This window comes from Neovison vison, chromosome 4 (assembly GCF_020171115.1).
Source record: "Neovison vison isolate M4711 chromosome 4, ASM_NN_V1, whole genome shotgun sequence".
Classification (NCBI taxonomy): Eukaryota; Metazoa; Chordata; class Mammalia; order Carnivora; family Mustelidae; genus Neogale; species Neogale vison.
In genome coordinates, this window is record NC_058094.1 from 23,599,856 (window position 1) to 23,624,269 (window position 24,414).

At 39.4% G+C, this 24,414-nt stretch overlaps 1 protein-coding gene across 5 annotated transcripts in view; it reads left to right on the forward strand.

Moving 5' to 3' along the window:
- Positions 1–454: 454 nt before the first annotated feature.
- TRPS1 (transcriptional repressor GATA binding 1) overlaps positions 455–24,414 on the forward strand; it is a 255,059-nt gene continuing 231,099 nt past the window's right edge. For 4 of the 5 annotated variants that reach the window (XM_044245064.1, XM_044245068.1, XM_044245066.1 and 1 more), the window contains exon 1: positions 455–604. The gene's annotated coding sequence lies outside the window, so the exon portion shown is untranslated. Of the gene's footprint in view, positions 605–21,808; positions 21,846–24,414 lie in introns of those variants that run through there. The other variant, XM_044245065.1, reaches the window with a different exon arrangement.

Here is a 24,414-nt window from a genome sequence, read left to right on the forward strand (position 1 = left end):
GCGGCGGGTGCTCGGAGCCGGGCGGGGCGGCGGCGGCGGCGGCGGCGGCGGCGGCGGCGGCGGCGCGGGGACGCGCGCTGTCTCTTTAAGGGAGCTCGGTCTGGGGTGGCGCTTTCCTCCGCGAAGGCTCCTTTGATATTAATAGTGTTGGTGTCTTGAAACTGACGTAATGCGCGGAGACTGAGGTCCTGACAAGCGATAACATTTCTGATAAAGACCCGATCTCACTGCAATCTCAAGCGTCCTCTTTTTGGTGCTGCTCGTTTCTCCAGACCCCGCGTCCTCTCGATCGCTCTCTCGCCTTCCTATTTTTTTTTTTTTTTTAAACAAAAAACAACACCCCCTCCCCTCTCCCACCCGGCACCGGGCACATCCTTGCTCTATTTCCTTTCTCTTTCTCTCTCTCACTCTCTCTCTCTCTCTCTTTTTATAAAGGGGGGGAGGGAAGGGAAAGGGGGGGAGGCAGGAAAGACCTTTTTCTCCCCCCCCTCCCCCCCAATAATCCAAGATCAACTCTGCAAACAACAGAAGACGGTTCATGGCTCTGGCCGCCGCGCCACCATCTTTCGGGCTGCCGAGGGTGTTCTTGACGATTAATCAACAGGTAAGGAGGGGCCCGGGCGGGCCGCGGGGTCGGGGGCCGCGGGGGGTAACGGGGGGCGCGGGCGCCCCTCGGCCGGGCCCGGGGCGCCGCAACGCGAGTGTTGCGCCCGCGCGTGTGTGCGCAAAATGTGGGCGATCGCGAGCGGGGAGCCCTGGGAATTAAAAGTGACTTTCTTTGAAAAAAAAAAAAAAAAAAAAAGCAGAGGGAGAGTGTGCAGAAAGCCAAGCGCAGGCTTCTCGGGTTTCACATGCATTTTCTTTCTTCCTTTTTGCGCGTGTGATTTCTTTCTTTCTTTCTTCTCTTCTGCTCTCTTCCCCCCCTTCCTTTCCTCCTTTCGGTGGGTCTGAGGCAACTGAGCCTTAGAAACGAGCGACTTCAAACCGCAGTAGCCCCTGGAGTCAGGAGGGTCAAGTTCAGCCGCCAGGGAGGAGGAAAAACAAATCCCCATTTGCCAAAAAAAGAAGTTTTAGGCCGGTGCCCCCTCCCCCTCGCAGCCCCACTCCCCCTCGCTGTCTCTTTTCTGGCTGATTTTAATTCTCTCCTACCGGGCGCAGCGGAGGAGCTGGAGGTGGTTGGACCCGAGGGGCCGCCGCCGCCGCCGCCGCCGCCGCCGCTGCAAGTTTTCTGGGGCTCCTGACAAGCCGGGAGCAGACTAGGCACCAGCATGCAGAGTAGTAAGTTGGGCCAACTTGGGAGGGTCGGGAGGGGCTCAGAGAGGGGCCTTGGGGTGGTCCCCGAAGTGGGAAAACAGCGCAGGAACTGGCGTTGGCTTTGAAGAGTTTGCAAAGCCAGGCTTCAAACTTTTTGCCTTAAAGGCCCAGCCGGGCTGGAGAGGGAGGCTGTCGCATCCCCTGATGCACCCGCCTCTGCGTGGCTCAGGGCAGCTTGGCCGAGGGGTCTGTGCCCCCGTCCGTGCCATGTGGCAGGGCCTTGCTGCCCAGGCGCTTCCGTCGGGGTTGAGGAAGGGGCAGACTTCCTCTGCGGCGCGGGTGATGCCCATGTGTCGCGGGTCAGCGGACACTGGACGGTGATTAAATGCCTGACAGCGGTGGGACATCCCGGCGGACGGGCGCTTCGCCTTCTGTCTAGTTCCTGTTTGGGTTCCAGAGAAACGCATCTTGGAAAGGCCAAGGCAAACATGGCTATCCCTTCAAATAACTCCAGGATTATAGGACCCCATGAATAATTTCAGGGTGAGGCGGAGGTGGGAGCTGTTTGAAGTGCAAAGCTGTTTTTGCTGGGAAAGCTTTTTTGTTAGTACCTGTGTGAGATGGTGGTGCTTCCCCCGTTCCCCTGGGAAGTCAGTAACTGTTTTATGGCCTTGAGACTCTAAAGCAATTTAAGTCAGAAGGCTAGAAGGACTGGTGGGTTTCAGAGGGACTCTTGGACGGATTACATTTGAGGTCTTGCTTTACTTCCTCATATGTCTTTAGGCCTCAGAGTTGATACTGTTCGAAGTTTCTGAGTAAGGGCGGTGGATCTTACTGATGAATCAAAATTATGATAGAATATTCCTCCTAATCCTATTTTGGAAAAATCTCGGCCAGAGTTTTAAGTGAGGTAAGTGGTGAGAAGCAGAGCGGAGAAGTGAGATCGCAGAGAAGTTGGGCGGATTCATTGACCTTTTGGAGATCCATTGAACTTTTATAAAGGCACCAGGTGAACAGGGAAGGGTCTGAGAGGAAACATAAGGACGAAGTGATCTCCAGATAGGACTGGGGAGAGATTTATAAAGAAATGATTACTCGAGGCCTGCTTGTTGGCTAAAATGATTGTTCAAAGGAAAAAATACTATAGGAACCTCGAGCCACTCTTCAAAGTCGTCCAGCTCTTAACTTAAAAACCTGTGGATCTTGCTGGCATCATGTTACTTTCCTGCTGGTTTTAGGAAAAGTTGATCATTTAGAAAAGGCTGCCAGAGTTAAAAATGCAAGGGGCAGCAAAGGAAAGTAATGCGGCGGCCAGTTCTTGACGTGGACAAAATGAGAATGAAAGTTTCTGAGCTCACTGTTGTCAAGTTTCTTACATGTTGCTCATTTGCTTAGGACGCTTTCTCAGATATTCCATCGGTTAATGTAAAAAAGCAAACTCGCTCAAAAATGGTGTGGGCTTTTTTTTTCTTTCTCCAAGTCGGCCAGGGTTGTGAATAAATATAGGGTTTGTATGGGAAGATGAAGCGTTTCCTGTAAGTTGTGATGCTGACAGGACAGTCTGGAAATGATACCAACATTTTGAGGATTTTTTTTTTTTTACCTTTAAGTGAAAGTTTATTAATGACATGTTTAATCTTAACAAGTCAAACGTATTGTTCTTAGAGCTTATCTCTCCTCAGATTTCATAACTTCCTTTTAAAGCTTTACCCCTGGATGAAAACATCTCTAGAGTCAGTAAAATAGACAGGGCCATGAGCGTGCCGAAGTTTGGCGATTATTTTTGAATATTAACAATGTGAAAATAAAACTCCTGACGGGGAGATGGAGTTCTATGCCACATTCTGACTTGATTTCTCTAAATGTGAAGCATTCCAAGGGTTCATTAATACTCCGTTGGCAAAGTATTATTTGCCACGGGTGAGTTGATGTTTACGGCTTCCCAATATATCTATTATATGTTAGGATATATGTGTATAGAATGCTTTCCTACACGTAATAATCAAGTCTGACGCTCTCCAACTAAATGGTGGAACACAGCAAGTTCCTTACAAAAAAAGTTTGTCACTCCTTTGAATTCTGGACGCTGTAAGGGTGTCTGCTGCTTTTTAGATGTTGTCCTTTGTCTCTGAAAGGTAACATGAAAAATAAGGAGAAAGATGTCATAGTAGTGAGATCTGAGGCTGATTTTAGAGCTCAGCATTCTGATGATTAGTGTTTTAAACAATTTAGTAAAATTTTTGCTTGAAAATGGGTTAGACTCTGTAATAGTGTACTGATCATAAGTGAGTTGCACATGCCTCTTCCATATTCTCAGTTTTATTTTTACTTTTCTTTTAAGTCATGTAGTACTTCAGAGTTTACTGTGATTTCCAGGGTACAGGTCTCTGCAATACACGTAAGGGAGTCTTCATTCATAAGGAAAACCTTCAAAACAGGGAAATGGATACATCTGTTGAAAAGCTGCCTTTAAGACCTTAGTATTTCAGTGATGTTTCTATTACTGTTGTTATTTGGTGTGTGTGTGTGTGTGTGTGTGTGTGCACGCGCGTGTGTGCGTGCACGTGCAGAGAGAGAGAGAAATAAAGATCACAATTTGCTATTAGTGATATGCACATTTCTATTAAGTACACCAAAGGGTGTTAAGTTTTAATAAACCCTTTTCTTACCTTCTTTGTGGAAGTAAGTAGGTGTTACTGAAATTTTTGAAAAGACTTATAGAAAATTGTTTTTGAGCTAGAACTTTATTTTGATTTTGAAATGAGCACAGATATTGCTAACTGGCCTTTTAGTGTTTTTTAATAATGCATATACTATAGAAATTATTATTATTATTTTTTTTACTTCACCGCCCCTTTGGGTAGCAAACAATAATGTAATAACACTGTGCTATTGTATGTAAAGCCAAATAGACTTTAAGAAATTTATGGGCAGGTGTTTATAATTGACTTAAAGGGAAAATTATTATTTTTGAAGTAAGTGATACACTTAAAATAAGATGACTGGTGCACATTAAAACATATTCTTATTAAGATAGTCTCTGCTGTGTAAAATGAAGCCATTCATTCAGCAGACTGACAACTTTCCACTTGGTATTTGCCTTTGCTTAATTTAGTTTCCGCAGGACAGCTAGTGTGGTAGTCTGCATCTGTTTTTGGCAGGCACAGAAAACTATAAACTGAGACAGTTCTGTCCCAAATATCGAAGCTCACAAGTTATAATCAATTTGATAAAAACAGGCAAGTTGTATGGACTTGTTTTCTGATGTTCATCCTTGCTCAAGCTTTCAGGTAACAGGTTTCTTTCTCTCCCCATTTTGCTGGTTATAACTACTAGTACCATGGATAACTAATTCTGAGTCCTGTTAATCATTTATCTACCTTATTTATTATTTTTTGAAATTTGGGGAAATTCATGACAGCATCTCTAGATGTGGCTCTACTTTATGTGATGACTACAGCTCTTGGTATCATCAGACAGAAGGTAATGAATTCTTTGTTACTATAATAGTTTTATAATTTATGGAGTTGCGGGGGCCCCCCCTTAGCTAAAATATGAAGAAATTTACATCCTTTGCCAGATAGAAATCTCAACTTCTTCTCTGAAGTTCCTGTGATGGTCACGTATATAGAAGACTAACGCACTTCGTAGTTATTTCCATTGAAAAAAACTAGGCAGAGTTTTTTTACAATCATCAAAATTATTTGTCTTCCTCAGGCTTTAACCAGTGGATTAAAGTAAATATTCGAAAATGCCAAGCGCTGTTTTATACTACTGTTCAGTAGCGAACAGAGCTGCAGAGGGAATAACCACTTTTAAAAATTTATCCTCAAATGTGAGTGGGTCTTAGGCTGTTTGTTTATACATATAGGATATTTGATTAGTTATATATGACCTTTATAAATACTGTTCTTAATATCACTCTTATGGTCACCTCTAGGGTTTTCCTATCGCTTTGTGGTTTTCAGGTCCCTGGAAACTGAATTTGTTCGTCTTTGGTTTGGTTCTTTAATGGGTATAATAACGTGGAACTGGATTTAGTTTAGAAAGAGATCTTTGGGCTTAAGGAGACCTCTTTCACTGAATTTGGGGAAGGATCTGTGGATGAAAATTATTTGAATTGTTGTTACTTTGAGAAGAAGGCTGACTGATGGCTGAGGCTATGGTAGCAATGTCGACTTTTTGTCACCGCCCCCCCCCCGCTATTTTTTTTTTTTCCCTAAAAGCACAAATCCAAGTAGCAAAAACAAAGATGAAATTATCTATGCACTTCAAATTTGAAGCCCCATTGGGAATCATTTTCTGATTCAAAGCTATAATTGAAATACAAATAACATCAAAATGCTCCCCTAAAAGACTTTAAGGGTACGCTTTTTGTCCTAAGCATGTTTCATTAAAAATAAGAAAGAAAACTTTTAATTTTTAAAATGTTTCTAGCTCTTTAAAAACCTGCAGTAAATACTTTACAAGTGGCTAGACACCTTCCCTGGTGGTTTAGTTTATACAAGCAGGAAACTTTCTCTCCTACTCTTTCTCTCTTTCTTGTTTTCTTTAAACCAACTGACGTAATGCCAAACTTTGCTTTAAAAGAACAGACAGAAGTAATTGGTAGCTTTTAACTTTTAATAATGTTCTGGATTGGTTTTAGTGGCCAAAATGCCATTTAAAAAAAAAAAAAAAAGTTCAAGTAAGAACGGGCTTGTGGCCTGAGGAAGAAAGGCTCTGTTGATGCAGTTATTTTTATTCTTGTTTTTCAATCTGTTATTAAAAATCTTTCCTGCTGAGCACTGCTGGATTTCTCCAATTGCTCTCTGTGATGGCTGGTGCATTTCAGGTTACCGTAACTTAAACAGTTTTTGGGTTTTGGGGAGAGTGGGTATTTGTGTTGTGTGATTTCTCTCTTATTTGGAAAAAAAAAAAACAACCCCAAAAACCATTGTTTTTGTTTCAATTGAGATGAATTAATTAAGATTATCAATGGCGACAGGTCAATGAATGTGTTTATATAAAGAATGCTACACCTGTTAGCAAGAGTCTGAAATGTGGAAGTTTAATTGTGACATTAATCATTTTTATGAGCAGAGGAAGGAAAATAGATGAAACTTTACAAAAATATATTTTTAGATTGAAAGCGTTAATTTTAAGGATCGCTGTGTTTCTACTGGTGGTTCTTTTATTCGCACAATTTTAGATAATTTTTTAACCCTGTGTATCACACGGTGTTTTTAGTTTCCTTTTTTTTTTTTTTTTTTTTTTTTTTAATCGTCATTTTCTCTCTTCCTGACCTTACACAGGCAAACAGAACTTTCTCCAGTTAAGAGACATGTTGGTGATGTTCATTGACATCAGGGTAACTTCAGAAGCTGGCAAGTAGGAACATCTTTTCGGAGGGCAGAAAGATTTGTGCCAGTTTTTCCTTCCTTGGGGAAAGATACTCCACCCAGAAACGGGGCCCTCCGCCCCATACGGTGGGCCAGAACTGAGTATCAATGTTGCTGGTGTGAATTTTTCGTAAGGTCTAAATCTTCTGGTTACTTGTCTTGGACTTGGCTTTTAACCCTAAATTTGTTTTGAGAGTTTTTGTTTATTCTTTTCGTTACACAGAGCGTATTTTTTTAAAAAATAATATATCCTGAAATTAGATATCACAGAGATACCTTAAGATGTCTTTTAAGGCTTTTACAATTACAAAGGTATTCCGCATGTTCAGGGAAGTTGACGGGTTCTCTGCATAGAAATTTGACAGTTTTGACTTATCTTATGTCTTTTTCAGTTTTTCTTTGAGAGCTAAGATTTTAGTTCAAATCAGGGGCATTCTTTCTTTGCTAACTCCTCTTTTTCTTACGGATTTGTCAGGAAAAACTTTAGGAATTGAAGCTGTAGGTTGTTCAGTGAGAGTATCTTAGTCTTACTTTATTTTATTTTTCACAGAGTTTTCAGACATAAATTTAGTTATGGGTTTCTTGCAATGGCATTTTTATTTAATGAATGTCGGTTTATTATTTCAAAATTGAGGGAACAGTAATAAAGTTTAGCAAGAAGGAAAAAAAAAAGGCAGAGGGTGGTGTTCCGAGCCCCAGTCCTTTAATATCAGCAGTGTGTGTTCTGTTCAGTGGTGGGGAGGGGTTGGGGAAGCTTTGTGGGAGATGATACAAAAAAAAAAAAAAAAATCCATCAATTGCGCATATGATCCCCTCCCCTTAAGGTTTACTTAAACAATATGTTTCAGTTTTGCCTCAAACCATTCCGCACTACTTCTGCTCCCAAGAACCCACCACTATCTTGGTTCCTGAGCGATTAAGGATGACATTTTCAGTTGTATAATGAACTGCAGTATTGTTTGAACAAAGGTAACATATTTTGATTTGTGTAATTTTCTTGGTAGTTACTAATAGGATGCCTCTAATATGAGAGGAAAGCTAGCAATGGAAATGCCTGCAAATGCTTGTAGTATCCACGGTAGCTATACTGTGTTTAAATTATTGCTGGGGTGTGTGCATGCGGTTGTGGGTGTGTGGTACGGGTGTCAGGTATGTGCACTGACGACAGGCAGCTACACCTGGATGGTGGATTTTAATATGGGAGACCACTAACTCTGCCCTTTAAACAGGAATCTTTTAAGGAGTTATATGACCTACTTTATGAAGTCTAGAAGTTTGAAATGGGTATGGGGTTTAAACCTAATGAAGCCATCGTTATCATATTACTCCTATCTGCTCCGAATTTACTAAGCAGTTTCAAAAATGGCAAGGAACTATAAATCAAAATGCCCCCTTTCACTGTATTTTTCAGAAATGCTTCTGAAGAAGAACTTTTTCAAGTCCCGTTTGTTTCTGTTGAGCAGTTCAGTGGCAGAGCTGTTTCCGAATATTATCTTTTTATGGGATAGTACTTCACAGCTTACACTTCTATCCCAAAACGTTATGTAGAAATAATATGGAACATGTAAAGACTCCGTACTGTGACCCAATGCGTTTTCCCTAGGGTGATGGATTCTGTGCGTCACGCCAGTGCGATGCTATTTGCCAGGCTTGTAATACTGGTTTTGAGGGTTGCTGTATGTCCTATTTCATCAAGCAACACAATACAACAACTTTGGTATCTAGGTAATTGACACAGTCAAAATAGGCTCTGGAAAATGTTCCAAATACTTCTAACTCAGAAGTTAACTTATATGTTCAATTTGTTTAACATTTGAATAAACAATGACTCATTGTCAGCTATTTAAGCCTTCTATAGTGGATAGTGTTAGAAGGAAATATACAAGTGCCCATAGTTTATTTTGTTTCATTTTTCCTTTATTTGAAGGGAACATGGTTCTCCTGTTTGCATTTCTAATTGCTCTGTTAATCATTTTGTATTCCTGATAGTAAGTAGTCTAGTATTATGGAGAATAATAAACATATTCAAAGATAGTATCTAATGTATATGTCCTAAGCTTTAAAAAACAATAATAATATATTGAGTATTAGAATAACCTAGAATGAACCCAGGATAGGATGATAAATACACCACAGCTGCTCCTTAGACATTAAATATATTTTAGCTGTAGAAAAAAAAAAAAAAAAGATTAAAAAAGATTCCAAAGCCTCAGAGCTTTTTCACTTGTAGAATCTGGATAGAATTTACGAAACTTACTAATCAACAAATACTTTTAATATAACATGTGCTTCTCGATTAGATTCTACGACATGGCTTTCAGCGGATTCTTGTAGATCAGTATTGCAGTTTTTCCTTATAAAAACATATATTATGTCTGAGATCAGACACATCTATAAATAGTGTAAATATATAGGGCAGGAGTTCATTTGTGGAATCTGTTTTCTCTATTACGTGATACATTTCACGTGCGAAGGGATCAGGCATTACTAATCTAGTTTTAGCTTTATTTTCTCTGAGCTATGCACAAGTGCAGCATATGAATTTGTGACTTCATATTAACTTAGTGCATACATGTACGTACACATATCTGTATTCTCACTCGTATAGAATGTCTCGCATTACAGGCACTGAATGGAATTTTAACGTAGTACACATTTTTTTAAACGACTTTAACCTTTGTAATGCCCATTTTAATTACTTGATGTATCCCAACACCTTTTTGAGGGTTAATTTAATTATAGTTTTGGTTCTGAAAGGAGAGCAAGATTGGCAAAACACTTTAAAAACTAACTTCTTGTGACTTCTCTGTGATGTCATTATCCAGACATCATCTTTAGCTCTGAAACACATGGAAATAAATACATCAGAGTGTTAATGCTCTCAATACTATTAAGTAGTTCTGAACGTATAAAAGATCCTGAAAGAGATTTGGGGTTTTTTTCAGCTTTATTTTATGATGCCACTAAATTTTTTTGAAAGAGAATCTCACTCCCTGTGATTTTTAAAAATACCATTCAACTGATGAAGTTAATACCAGTTATATATATATTAATTTTAGTCAAGACCCATGTTACTAATTTTTCTCACGACATGTTAGCCCAGTTGTTGAATGATTAATAATTATTTTATCAACTGTTCCTGGATATACCTTGAGATCTTTTAAAACCGGGTATTTGCTGTATCTGGCCTCTGAATTTTTACGTTAATAAATTGATTTGATTATGAATTGAAGAAACACAGCTGATTATATTTAATACCATCTTTAGCTTATTATTGGAAGTATCATTGCAAAATTTTCACATCAGTTCTTCAAGGTTAGGTACGTTTTAGAAAATAACTTAGGTGTAAGTGACCAGTGGAAGCAATTACATACAAGCAAGGAGTAATACGAAACATTATTTTCTGTAACTTGTAAGCAAATCCTAAGAGGTGTTTCTCTTTTGTATTTAGGACAAAGTTGTATTATATTCATGACATGAAAGATGTGGTAAATTACTGTAAGAAACTCACTGTCATCTAAACCTCAATGACTGTGAACTCTTTATTTAACTCTCTAACCCATTACTTTTTATTCTTCTTTTAAATATCCTGTTCTTAAGACAATTTCTGTTGTTGAAAGAGTGTCCTCATTATTTACACGTCACTTTTTCTTTGTCTCCTGATAAACTTTAACTAAGAAAACTGTCACTTGTAAGATTTTAAGCCGATAGTAGGAATCACAATGTACACATTTTATGTATAAATATGTGTACGTGATTTTGCGTGTTCAGTCTGTCAGACATTTAACTCTTAAGTGTTACACATACTTGTGTGTGCTTATGTACGGACCTATCACATATTTTTACTCCTAGAAATGCTCTATGCATCATTATTAATTTTAATTATGTGTATACATGCTCTTCTCACTCCCTGAGTAATTTGATATATCATTGACAATAATAAACACTTAGAAATGAGGCCCGTAATGACTAGAAATGGAAAATAGGGGGATAGATATTAATGTAAGCAGGTTTTCCTCTTTTTTGTTTGTATCATGTTCAGTTGCTATTTAAAAAGATATATGTGTGTGTAGATATATATGTGTGTGTGTAGAGTTATATATGTGTGTGTATATGTATCTGAACAGAAGGGGAGATATGGATACTGTATAATCCATTTTTATAACGTAAGGAACTATTGCAATCTATGGCTTTATTTATTTATATATTTTTGACACAGGAAACTTTGACCACTTTGCCTGTGGTACTTGGGAATTTTAGATAAACCCCATTGGGGTCACACTCATCAGTTCCGGCCTTGCATGACAAAAAGCATTCTCTAGCTTCTGGTGCGCTAGCTACTGTGCTGTTTTTCTTCAGGACTGGAAGTCCTGTAAGTTAATTTGGCATTTGAAAACACTACTAGAATTTTTCCTTTTTGAAAATCCTCTGGATGGTTTTCAGAGGAGTAAGCAGAGATCACGGGCAGCGTGTTGTTCATTTCAGGATGCTAAAGAAAATTACACTGGGAGCAGACTTGCTTCCTCTGGATTATTCTGCCATGCTTTATTACCATTTTTTTTCCCCATTTTTTTTTTTTCTCCTCTTTGGGATCTAATATTTCAGTTTAAGGAGGAATAAAGATTTCTCTTTTAGTGGAAAAATGTGCCACCTGTAGGGTTCTTACCTACATTTCTTCATAGTATGTACATTTGGAGGGGGAGAGCAGTATAAGAAGAAGAAACTTGTATGCTATAAAATGATAATATGCTTTTGTTTGCTGTTGAACAGGCCCTTGCCATTCCATTTCTATGAGGAAATGCATTGAATGAAATTAAATAAAGTTGTGGTATAATTTTGAAATGATTGTAAGCACCAACTGTGACATATTTCTGGCAGAAAGATTAAGACAATGTTAGTTTCTCAGTGCTTCCACCAAACTCTGTATTCCAAGTTTATAAATATGAATTTGGCCATTTGATCACAGATGATGTTTGATATGAATGTATCTTGATTCAGGGAAGAAAATACTTAAATTATTCTCGCCATCAGTATGCTTTAGATCTGCAAGAAATACAATGCAAAGTATCGTGCTGTCAGTCCTTTAGAGTTTTTAGTAGAGAGTTTTACTTGTTTATAGTAGCTTATATTCAGTGATATCAAGCACAGGCTGCTTAACATATTTGTGCCTTGAGCTCTAGTTGAAGTTCAATAAATGATTGTTATTTCCATTGAGATTTAGGGAGTAATGTATTAGAATAGTAGCCCTCTCCTAGTGATTGTTCTGAGATTTGGAATTTTTAACTGATTTTTAGGAGCTATAGCATAAATATAATAATTGGTAGAAATATTTAGAGTGATCACCTTTTATACAAGTTAGTTCTGTCTTTCATGTCTAGGAAAATATAGCAGTGAATGTTTGCTTTTTGTATGTTTTGTCTCCAAGCAGAGGAAACTGACAGTTTTATGTTTTAAGTGCCGAAAGTTGTTCTTGGCTAAGCAGTCCCTGAGTTAATCACTGGGATGTTAACTTGAATTTTTGTCTTTGAAAAGTTTTCGAATTTTAAAGCGAAATATGCTTCCATTATTTCCAAGTTGACATCCTGAGCCCTGGACTGGTTTTTAGAGAAATGTTTTCCAAATTTTCTTGGATTGCTTGAAGTCCATTGATTTTGAAACATTTAGTTTTGTTTTTTTAAGCTTTTCTGAAAGGAGAGGAAAAATTTCATCTTTTTAGGATTTTCTTCTTATAGAACTCTTGTTATTTACCGCTAACTGCAAATTAATTTTGCACTCATTTTGTATACTTTTTTTCCTTTTGTGATCTTTTCAGAAACTCATTTTGATGCATCAGAAACTGAGAGAACAGTGATTTCAGCTCTCCCGCCACCCCTTTCTGTGATAAGATATTGTGGCCATTGCTAAGGAGTCACTACAGAAAGATCCTGTCTTATGTCATTTGCACAATTTCGTTATTACTTCAGAAGAGTGATATCTGAAAATCATGTATTTATTCTAATTGCAAATATTGTGAATGGTGTAAAATTACATGACATTTAGTTTTTTCTCATTTGCGTCTTAGGCAACTGGTGTCTAAAAATTTGTTTGAAGGAGAAAGAAAAAGTATTATAACCAGCTTTGAAATTAAGCAGTCTTGTGGAATTCTCCAAAATGAATACGAAAATATAAAATACTGTCAGCATACGGGGTTAAAATTAACTTTATATGTATAGTGGTGGCTTTAACCTGACATATTTTAATGTAAAGGATGTTTTAGTACCAAGATGATTTTCTCTCATGTTGTCTGTATTTTATTTTTTGCAAACTGCTTAAAATGATTGGCATCCTTAAATTATGGTTATGTGTAAAACAAATAAGCCTTCTATTATAAAGAAACAATAGCTCTGAGCATTCATCTCAAAGACTATTTTAAAATATTTTCGTTTGCAACGAATACATCAGGCCCAAAGGAAATAGATAGTATCCCTAACACATCGCCCACACTATTCTCTCCAAGTGGAACTGACTCAGAGAGTGCATTAGTTCTGCTCCTAGTGGATTGATTTCATAGTATTTTGGTGTCTCTGCTGGTAGAAGTGTAGATATTTCAACCAACCACCACCTCCTTCTTTGGCTTCTCTGGTATCAGGTGAACATTCTGCCAAAACTTTTGGTCCTGGCCAGTGTAACCAAAAGCACGTTGTGGAATTGGGCTGATGAGATAATTTCAAGTCATGTTTGATATGGTATTCTGAAAAAATAACTTACCTATTTTAAAAAACTTACCTGTTTGGAATAGAGTGGAAGAGCTGGGACAGTACTTTTAGATTTAATTCGAAGAATTAAAACAGTTCTATAGATGCATTTCTCCTTTTCCTAATGGGGGAGAAAGTGGGGTTTATTTGGGTAAACACCTTTGCAGAAATAATCGGTTAACTTCTTTTGACATACCATGATCCTATAAAAATATGCATGGTAATATGTGCGTTTTGTTTCTTTAGGTTCCATCAATAAAACCATGTACAAAAGAAAAATGAACAGAATACATTTAATCACCTGTCTGAGGTCAGATGTAGAGTGAACTGCCTAGCCTGCGAGAGAATTCTCTTAGTTCTGTGCTTGTGTTCCAAAATCTGGCCCCCGTCGTCTCCTTTGCTCATGCGCACATTTCATCATGGGTGCCAGAGTGTCTCGTGCCCCGCTTCCCACGGATGCGTGGAAATGAGGATTTAGGCTTGAGAGCCTTTGAACGGTATTCTGCTGAAAAAAAGTAGAAGCTGACTCATGAAACACTTCTTTTACCGACTGAACTTCTCTCGCATGGTCCATCTAAAATCTATGACTCAAGTTTAAATTTTGGTGCTTCGTTGTTCTGTCATCTAGGTATTATTCAGAGTGGCCCTAGGATCATATTTTCTTTTGAGGATTAGAAGCTGACCATTCTAGCAGAAGCATCTTATTTTACAAAGGAGAGCACTGAGGAGGAAGCTAAGTGAATTTCCCATGAGCGTACAGCCACTGAGAAAAAGAACTGAGCTTAGAACCCGTGTCTGGTCGTCATCTCCATGTCTGTCTAGGACACTAGACGGGTGTGAGGTTTGTGGAGGGAGTCTGCCTAGTACCTGAAATTCGGTAGTCTTCATTGTTCCCTTTGTGGATGGATTTGAGAATAGAATGAGTGTCATTTATTCACATGTAGTGGGGAATTGATCATATAATAAATCAGTTGGTTCATTCACGGTATTTCTTTATCAATACCTTATGGCAATAGTGGAATCAAATGTGTAATCCAGAAGTTATCCTGAAAGTTAAAAAGTTACTGCATAAAATTTAGGCTTAATGCTCCTTCAGACCCCTCAACAATTCGAGCCTTGTGTGTATAGAATTCAGTTGGTAAAGAATCGGTTATAAAATGGTCATTAATAAGGAGTTAGTTTGTATTATTCTTCTCCCTGTAGTTTAGTAGTTTAAAATACCTCCCAACATTTATCTGTTTTGAGGCCAAATTTAAAAATAAAAACAGTCCATTTGAATTAAGGATTTTTTTTTATCTTCCAAGAAACTGGACTTTTCTTTATTCATAACAGCCATAAGCCCCTTGGCAGGTTGAAAACTATAGACAGCATCTGTGAGATTAGGCCTGAAATGTGCAATTAGTTATTAAAACGTGGTTGAGAAACCATTCGTGGCATTTTAATAAACTCCTCAGCATTTAGGAAAACAAATTAACAAAAGAATAATAAGGACCTTCATTTATTTTAAATGCTGTTGTTATTAAGTCTGTCTTTTGAATGATAAGTTTCATTAGCTTAAATATAGTAAAATGATATTTTAAAATAAAAATGTAATGTCTTTATTTTTGTTTTAGAATTTCTTTAAAGTTACATTTTTATCCATGAACCCTCTGTACCATATAAAGACAATTAGCAGTTCTTTATTGATTCAAGTTAAACTAATTTTAATCATTTACTCTGTCACATCGGGAAAAGCAGAAAGAAATCCTCTTAGACATCTGAAGTATATTTTACTTAAATTTCTTGTTTCTTCTTATCTTTTATTTCTATTAATTATATAACCTAAATGTTAGTGCAGCTCCCCTCCTCAGTGAGATTTGTGATGGTTCCCCAACCTCCGAAGGCACTCCCGTTTCCATTTCTGTTTTAAAGAATTTTGGTGAGTGCCATGCAGAAAGCTGTTGGACCCAAGACATCCCCAAACCGTTTTAGGAGACAGTTCTAGAAGGGTCTTTGGCAAGGAGGAGGAGGGTCAGACCCTGGAAATAGCAGATATTGGTCCAGGGTCTGCTCTTGAACCCATTTCCTGTTGAGCTGCCCATTGAAGAGACCTGCTGGATTGCCTTTGATTTGTCTGGGTTTGTGTCTTAGCCAGAGGGCAGGCTTGTCTTTTTTTTTTTTCTTCTTTCTTTCTTTTTCATTTGGTTGTTTGGTTTCACTAATGTTTCTATCAGGTGAAAAGCCTTTATAAATGGCTGCTGTGAATAGTATTCCTATAAAAGTAAGAAAGTTCGCCTGTGGAGAAAATATCACGTTCAGTCAGTTGGAAATAATTACATGGGACAGTAATGAAATAATCTTTAATATTAAAAAGCGTTTCTCCCAAAATGGGTTGAGGAATCGTCTTAATGAATTTGGTGACCATCTTACAGAAAACCTCTTTATTGGTATAGTGAACATACTGTACTTTCAGAGAAAGGCTGGAAACTTCTATTACTATTGTCCAACTATCTAGGATTTTTGCTCTCCTCTGCCTCTGGTAGTTGATTATATAGCAGATTTTTTTTTATGTAGTTGATTTCTTTTAATCCTACCGTTAATTAGAGTTTAACACCCGATGGTTACTTGATGGAACCATAGGAAAGGCTATCAATACTTACATCGCCCTTGTTTTTCTTAATGTTACTTTGGGATTTATTTTTCTACTGATCCTTTCCCTGTATTCCAAGTATCTCTTTTTCTCCATTGACTTTAAGAGATTGGAACCCTACCATGTTCTCTTGGCATTGCAGATCAAAATAAATTTTAAGTGGCTCTTACTTCTGGGCTTTGTTTTTCAGAAAGTACTTTATTGTTGGCTTTTAAAACAGGTCACATCCATATGAGGTTTAAATAAGATGAGTTTTTGTGTTTTTTTTTTAACCTTTCCGCTTATTAAGGAATTTCCTTTCCTGATAAATCAGTATTTGTTTAATGTTTTTTACCCTTTCTGAGTCACAATTTTGCTAATATATTCATCCACATTTAGTAAACCCCTTCTCAAACATTACTTAAACTGTTTTATATTTATTCTCATGGCTCATATTTGTAAACAAAGACTATCCTGGATGTTTTATAGAGGGTAGCTACGTGGCATTTATTTTCTGCTCATTTGGATTCTCATTCAGTTGCAGTTGTTCATGGAGCATTCTTAGAATCTAGGAAAAGTCCACTTGCAATTCTGTAGCTAATATATGGCTACTGAAGCTGAGAGATAGGTTATGGTTTAAACACTGGGCTGATTTTAGCAATAGTACACAAATAATGAATATAGCTCCCTCCGAAAGCTTGGAAAAATACAAGGTAAAGCAAAACAAAAGGCCACTTTTTATTTATTTCCAGATGGATTCCGTCTTGTAGTTGGCATGGCACAAAGTCAAAATGTTGCACTTTGAGATTTATTAATTAGAATGTCTCTAAGCCAGATATAGAATCTGTTCTCCTTTTTCAGATAAAAGATTAACCTACTCAGCTATAAAAATAACTTTAGAGTGGGAAAGACATTGAAATCTCAAATCTGGGTTTTCTTTTCATGTGTACCTCCATATTTCAACAAAGTGAAATCTACCAGGTTCCTCCTTTTGTTGATGCTGTTGTATTGAGGACACCAGTGCCCTAAATGGCAGCCAAGCCCAATGGTCTTTCCATCTGACTGCATCTCTTCAATGGACTGGATGCTGCCAGCCATTCTGTTGATTATCTCTCCAGGCCTGGCTTCTGGGGACAGTGCTTCCCTACTACACTTGCTTTTGTCTGTCCTTGACTTTCCTCTTCATCTCTGCACTTTTCTTTAGTAGTATATGTTTATAAATCTGTTTATCATCATTAGCCTGGCATTCCGGACTCTATCTAAGCTTCGTTCCCAGTTTGCCAACTCTATCTGTACTATACCATGAGTTCTAGCCTCAAAGTAGTACTTAGTCCTGGAACATTCCAAAACCAGCCTCCATTCATGTTCATCCCTGAGATGCTTTTCATCCATCCTTAACTCTAGGAATTCTACCTATTCCTCAGATGCTGACTTTTGTTTTTCTTCCCGAAGCCTTCAGATCTAGAGTCACTTAGATTTAAACATCCCTGCCCTGTGCTCCCATTTATTTGTGGCTTTGGTATGTAGCCCATACCAGAATCTACTTGGCATTGCAAGTCTGGAGAGAGTAAGAGGATACCCAATTTATTTCTGTCCTCTTTACAAAGCCTTAGATTCGGTGGTTTCTCAAAAGTGTTGCGTTAAGGGCGCCTGGGTGGCTCAGTGGGTTAAGCCGCTGCCTTCGGCTCAGGTCATGATCTCAGGGTCCTGGGATCGAGTCCCGCATCGGGCTCTCTGCTCAGCAGGGAGCCTGCTTCCTCCTCTCTCTCTGCCTGCCTCTCTGCCTACTTGTGATCTCTCTCTGTCAAATAAATAAATAAAATCTTTAAAAAAAAAAAAGTGTTGCGTTAAATTGGCACATGGGGGAAGGATACTTTGATCAGAAGAGCATGGGACCTTTAGGTATTGACAAAATTGTGAAATTGGGTTGTTAAGTTTCAGAGAGGTAAAGGATTATCTGATATTGCATGATTAATAGACATTTCTTGAAGTTTGCCCTCAAGTATTGTCCCTAAAGTGTAATCCTACTGGTTACAACTTAATGTGGCGTATTTTGCAGGGTACTTTCAAATTCTGTCTTTTATCGATTAACGTCATTGAATCAAGTATGGCAGTATGGGTAAAACTGAGGGAAAGGGAGACCCGAACACATTTGTGAATTAGAGAAAAATGAAAACCCATATTGCCTTGTGCTTTACTGGTACTGCCTCTGAGGTACTGTAAAATTGTCAAAGATGCAAAGTGGTAAGTGATGGGCCCTGAATATGTGAAGGTTAACAATGGTAGGTTCCAAGGTCACGAGCCAGAAATGGTTAGTTTTAACTTTCACATGTTGAATGTTTGTCATCCCAAATACTGTGTCCCGATGTTTGAGGATGGTGCTTTACTTACTGGCTTCATGGTGAAAGTGACCTGTAAGAGGTCCCATGCTTGGAGGCTAAGGGAGCATGGAGGATTTAGATCTTGGGAAGAGCTAACACCGACATTGGTGAATAGGGTTCTTCAGGAGCTGAGCAGAAGCAGAAGTGATGCTGCCTTGGGATGCCCAGGTCTATGGCAGTGAAGGATATTGAACCTCCCCTTGCTCTTTTCAATTTCCATGTCTCCTTGAGAGCTGGTCCATAAAGTGATAACTGAATAAGCTACTGAGACATTTCTCATGTTGAAACAAGAATGCCTGAGACTTCTTTGATTACTTGATTTTTACTAATTACCTTTAATTTCATTTTAAAAACCAGGGAACAGTTTCGAAGTTTGTTTTTTTGGTGGGGTGTGTGTGTGTGTGCTTTTTGTTTGGTTGGTTTTTTCTTTTTTTGTTTTTTTAAAGACCTTATCCTTGGCCTTCTCTCTCTCTGTTTTTTTTTTTTTTTTCTTTTTTAACTACAAATCTTTCTTTTATCTAAGAATTGGGAAGACCCTTTGATTTAATATATGAATCTATTAAGCACTTAAATATTATCTTAAACAGCTTTGGAAAATTACGAAGGCTTGCTATTACTGTGCATTCCCAAATCTGTATGGGCCTGGAGCGTTGAAGGAGAAATCAAGGAGAGGATCTCTTTAATGAATTTCTTTTTTTAAAAATACTATTTCCTTTAAAAAAAATATTTTATTTATTTATTTAACAGAGAGAGAGAGAGAGAGAGAGAGATCGCAAGTAGGCAGAGAGGCAGGCAGAGAGAGAGAGAGGGGAAGCAGGCTTCCCGCTGAGCAGAGAGCCCCATGTGGGACTCGATCCCAAGACCCTGAGCCTAAGGCAGAGGCTTAACACACTGAGCCACCCAGGCGCCCCAGTGAATTTCTTTACTTCTAGGTCAGCTCATTACTTGGAAGACTCTCATTTATCTATTTCTTTCTTAATAACAAAACATTCCAAAGCTTCCTAGAAACCTTAGCTAATTGCATTTTTCAGACATACTTTTCTGATGTCACCTTATGTCTATCAGCAACTTAAAAAACCCTTTGGAAGGGATTGTTGGGGATTTTTAAGAGTAATAACTGCCTGAAATTTACAAACTATTTACATGATAGTAGAAGGAGTTTCATGGAAGAGTACGTTCTAGTTAATAAGTAGGAATTTTTAAATCCTCTGTATTTTTCCACAACTGAAGGGGCGCATACTTTTGGTTGGAAGCAAGTAGGCGAAACGTACGTAGTCCTCTCTTGTAGTCTTGGTGGCTTAGAAATCTCTTTATTATAGTTTCATAATCCCTGACATGACTGTCTAGCTCTCGTGTCTGCTAAGGCAGAAATTGATGAAGGAAATGTATGTTTTGGCTCCATTAAAATATTCCTTATCAGACCGTATGTGGGAGGCGTGGTCACTGGAGATGCCTCTATTTACCAGCTGGATGGTGTTGTGTGCCCCGTGAGTTTCCTGTCTACTAAAGCTGTGTGGTGCCCTTTAAGATTGGGAAGGAGCACATTATTAAATGTGTTGGTCGGGCAGTGGTCGTGTTTTCACTTGTGAAAATCAGGGAGCAGAGGGCATGCAAACTTTGCCCAAAGGCTGGATACAGTTTGCATAGAAATGAGCTACGTGTGGCAACAACCGATTTGGTGGATGCCTGGCTTGTGCTGCTTACTAAGGAGAGGTGAGAGCAACCACAGCCCATAGGTGAGCTAGGTTTACGGTTGGGGGGAAAGGGTCCTTCCCCAGAGGGGCCACCTTTAGATGATGGTAGTGGGTCATGTTTGTGGAGCACTGTACTGTGTTGTCTCCAGCTGAGAGAGGAACTACTGTCATCCACGTTTCTCAGGGCAGTCTCGTAGGCTGGGACAGGTAGCAAGAGCAGAATCAGGATTTGAACCCAGGCAGTGTGGCTGGAGAGCTGACGCTTGGTAAGCACTTCTACTTCACTTCTCATTTGCTGGGAGCAGGGTTTTCAGCTGCTGTATAATCCCGGGGTTTCAAAGACTAGGTGACTTTCATATTCATGCTGTTTCAGTCTGTTTCCTTCTCAAACCCTAATCTACCTTTGTTCATTTTCAGAGAGGTAAAACCATCGTCTCTGTGACATTTTAAAATCTGGTTTTAGTAATAACTCATGTTCAACTTGCGTTTTTTCCAGAGGTGGCTGCAATCTTGTTTAAAAAAAAAAATCTGTGTTAGTCTAAGTAACTGTGTCTTCTTGGCTCCATTACAGCAAAAAGGCTGTGATCAGCAAAGTCTTGTAGGGGGAAGTTGTTGAATGACATGGGGATGTGGTACTGTCCTGTTAATCCTCAGGGCTTTGTGTTTCTTAAATTATTTGCACTCCTGGACAACTGCCCCTGCTCCAAATGGGGTCTTAGCGGGGCATTCTGACTTGGCTTGTGTGTGTTACAAAAACATTAAAAGGAAAGGTTGGTTTGGGTTAGGCTTACAAACCAACCAACCCTTATCATCTTTTAGCTTATTTGTGTCTGTTGGATTAACTAAAAAAAGAAAAGTAATTTATATTTTATGAATGATCTTTAAAGATCCCGCGTGTTCTGGTGGTTAGTATAGTCACACAAGCAAAAGCCAAGAATCAACCTGATTTTTTTTTTTTTTTAAGCCTTTTATTTTTAAGGAGAAATAAAAAGTCAGGACCGCAGGTCAGTCGCAGCAGTAGGATTCCATTTCCTTTTACACTGCTTCTCCAGAAGCTCGGTCAGAGCGAGTTGGCTGCGTCCCCGAAGGAGGCTGCTCTGCTTGCCGGCTGCCTGTGGCCTTTGAAGCTGCGGCGACGGGAGCTTTGTGTGTGTCGGGGGCGTTCGCGGTGCCTCGCGCGAGCCCCCCGCCCGCCGCCGCCACCACGCGTGCTCGGCGCCGGGCTGTGGGCGTGTTGTCGCAGGCCGCCCCGCGGAAGCGGGCTGTGCGCTCGGCCTGCGCGTCCCTGCGTGCGGCTGCTGCGCGCCCGGCTCCCGCCGCTCCCGCCGCCCCAGCTGCGCCCCCCCCCCCCTCCGCGCCCCGCGCCCCGCCGGCCCGGTCGGCGGCACCGGCCAGCCCGCCGCGCGCGCGTCCCTGCTCCTCCTCTCCGCCCGCGGCTCCCGCCTCCCCGCCCCTCTCCCCGCTTCCCAACCTGCTCCGCAGTCCCCGGGAACGCTCTCCCTCTCGTCTTGGCCGCTCCCTCGCTTCCTCCGCCGCCGCCGCTGCCCCCCTTGGCGCTGACGTTCTCGCCGCCTTTCCTCCGGCGTCGCGCACCCACGATGGGCTCCCGGGCACTTCCTCCCCCCGAGATCCGACTGTTCACCTGCGACCGTGGTGCAACTTGTGGACGGTCGCCCGCTGAGATCCCTGAAGTTCTGGCTTTGCCTTCCCTAAGCAACTGTCGCATGATTAATAGCTCTCCGGGCTGTCCCACACTGTCTCCTACACCGTTGGCAAGGAGCTGCTTCCACCAGGTATCTCCTGTTCTGCGGTACATTTACCCACGCACCGTTCTTGAGTACGTGGAAGGGCTGTGTCTCCTGCCTTCTCAGAAAGCCATGAGTGCCATAAACATCAGAAACTCAGATCACTAAGTCACAGTGTATGTTATAATTTAATTTAGTAGGTTTTTTTTTTTTTTTTTTTTTTTTTTAAGTATAAGCGTATGACGCCTCCCTGGAGTGGCTGAGGCTTCTCTCATATTTTTTGGTGTTCTGGTGACCAGGACCTTCTATTTTTCTTAAGGAACACATTTTGAAACGGTTCTGTACCTGGATCCCTATCCAGTTTTAGCTCTCTCTACATTATTGAGCTTATTTTTAAAATTAATTCTTTTTAAGCCATGCTTTTTACACCCCCTGTACTAATGTCCTTTTCTATAAACCTTGTTAAGGTTATATCATGAAATACCAGTAATTTTAGTAGAGCTTCTCTTCAGCTGTTACCACAAGAAAGTTTTAGCAAAAGGATCCAACTTTATTGCTCATATAATGTATATCCACTTCCTTTTTGTCTCCAAGGTCCTTGTATGACTGACGTAAAGATAATAGGTGATATATAGCTGGATGGAAGGGGGGCATTTTAGCTTGTAGGGGGTGGGTTTTTATAGTATACCTCGGTTGATTTTAAATCCCCCAACCCCTCCCAAAAATGGAAATTCAGCTCCTTCTTTATACCCTGTAACAGATTAACTTTTAGTATTGCTCTGCATAGGGAGCGTGTTTAAGTTGATCTCCTAAGTTATTTCCTAAGACAGAACACTGGAGCTGTTTTTGTTGAAACAAAGTGGACCCTTAAATATAAGAAATGATTTAATAAAGAAGGTCATTTTAAAGTAGCATGTTGAAAATGATAATCTTATAATTAAAAACATCAGTAATACTGAACCAATTATTAGTTAAGTACTGCTCTATCCTGAAATTTTTAACTATGTAATTACGCTATGAAAACTGAGGCGCCGAAGTCACAACATCAGGAGCTTAGTTAAAACATGCAAATAATAATGGCCAAGTCCACTGGACATTTTTCTTATTGTTGGAACAGCCATTCCTAGAGTGTAGAAGGTGCTTACTTTAGTCGTTAGAAATGTGCCTCACAATACTTTTTAAACTTTTTGTTTTATTTTTGCATATTTCTCTTATTTGAGCCCTTTGGCCTCTGTCCAAGCTTATTTGTTCTCCGGATATGTACAGTACAGATTAAAATATAGACGTTTCAGCCATCCCATGCCTTCTGGGACTTGTGATTGCCTGGAATAGGCTTATGTCCAGCTGTGTTTAGAAGCTCACTAGGTTGCAGCTATGTTTTCCTATCTGTGGCGTGGCTTAGTTGGAATAAAATCAGAATGAAAGTAAGTGTCTAACTTCCCTAGTTTACAGTTTTCCCATCTACAAGCTGTGAGCAGTCCTACCTGGGAACAGATTGAAGGGGTTAAATCAATTAAATAATATATGTAAAACAGGTTTGGTGATTGCCAAAGGGCTGTGTGACTATTTATTATTATGATAATAATTATAATTGTTCTGTTTCTAATCTTTTAAATTTTCATATATCATTAACATGGGAGTGTCTATTAGACTGTTCAAATGGGTGTTTCTAAAGTTTTATTTTATCTTTTAACTTAAAACTTATATTTAGGATATGCACAGAGTAGAATTCTAGCTGTCAGCTGTTGTAGGGAAGCGTGGCACCAATTGTTCCAGAAGACTAGTTGGCATCATTCTCTTGGATATATACATATATATACACCTTAATATATATGCCTTAATTCATTCCAATCTGTTGGATTTCTGTTGTAAGAGCTTTGGTGTAGAAGTCTATTCTGAATTGTAAAAGTTCTTCAAAGAAATATTTTTGAGGTATTTTTTTGCATTGTCCATTGGTGCCCTACTTAAGGGGTCATTGGTGGCCTAGGCCATCATTTTTATTTTAAAAAAATGTTTGTGCATTAAATACATGACTTTTGAAAACCAGGATTTCCTCTCAGAGCTTGCCTTTTTGTATGAATTTCATGAAATTTCCTCCTCTCCTTTTAAATGCATGAGTCTTAACGAAATTCTCCTTCAGAGTTCATCGCTGTCTTCTTTGTTGTGGTTGTGGTAAGTTCATCAGGATACATCAGGCATCCTTCCTAAGGAGTGGTCTCTCACAGATAATATTTTGTGATTCTCTGTGGATATTTCAGAATTTATCTTTGTTTTCATATATGGGATATGTGCCACATGATTATAAACACTTGGTGAATAAAAATGATTTGTTACTCCTGAGGTCACCCAGTTTTCTGCAGGAGAATAATAAATAGTCACATGATTTCACAGCCACGGTACGTTGTATGCCACGGTGCAGTGATTCTGAGGCATCATTTGCAACCATATGTCCTAAGTTTTCAATCTAAGTGTGTGTACGTGCGCGTGCGTGCCCGCAAGCGCGCTTGTGTCTGCTTTCTCTGTTTTGTTACTTCTTGAGAAGTAAGCATGCTCTTCACATCCAAAATAAAAATTCCATTTATTTACAGAACATGTCTATTAAAGAAATAACAGTAGG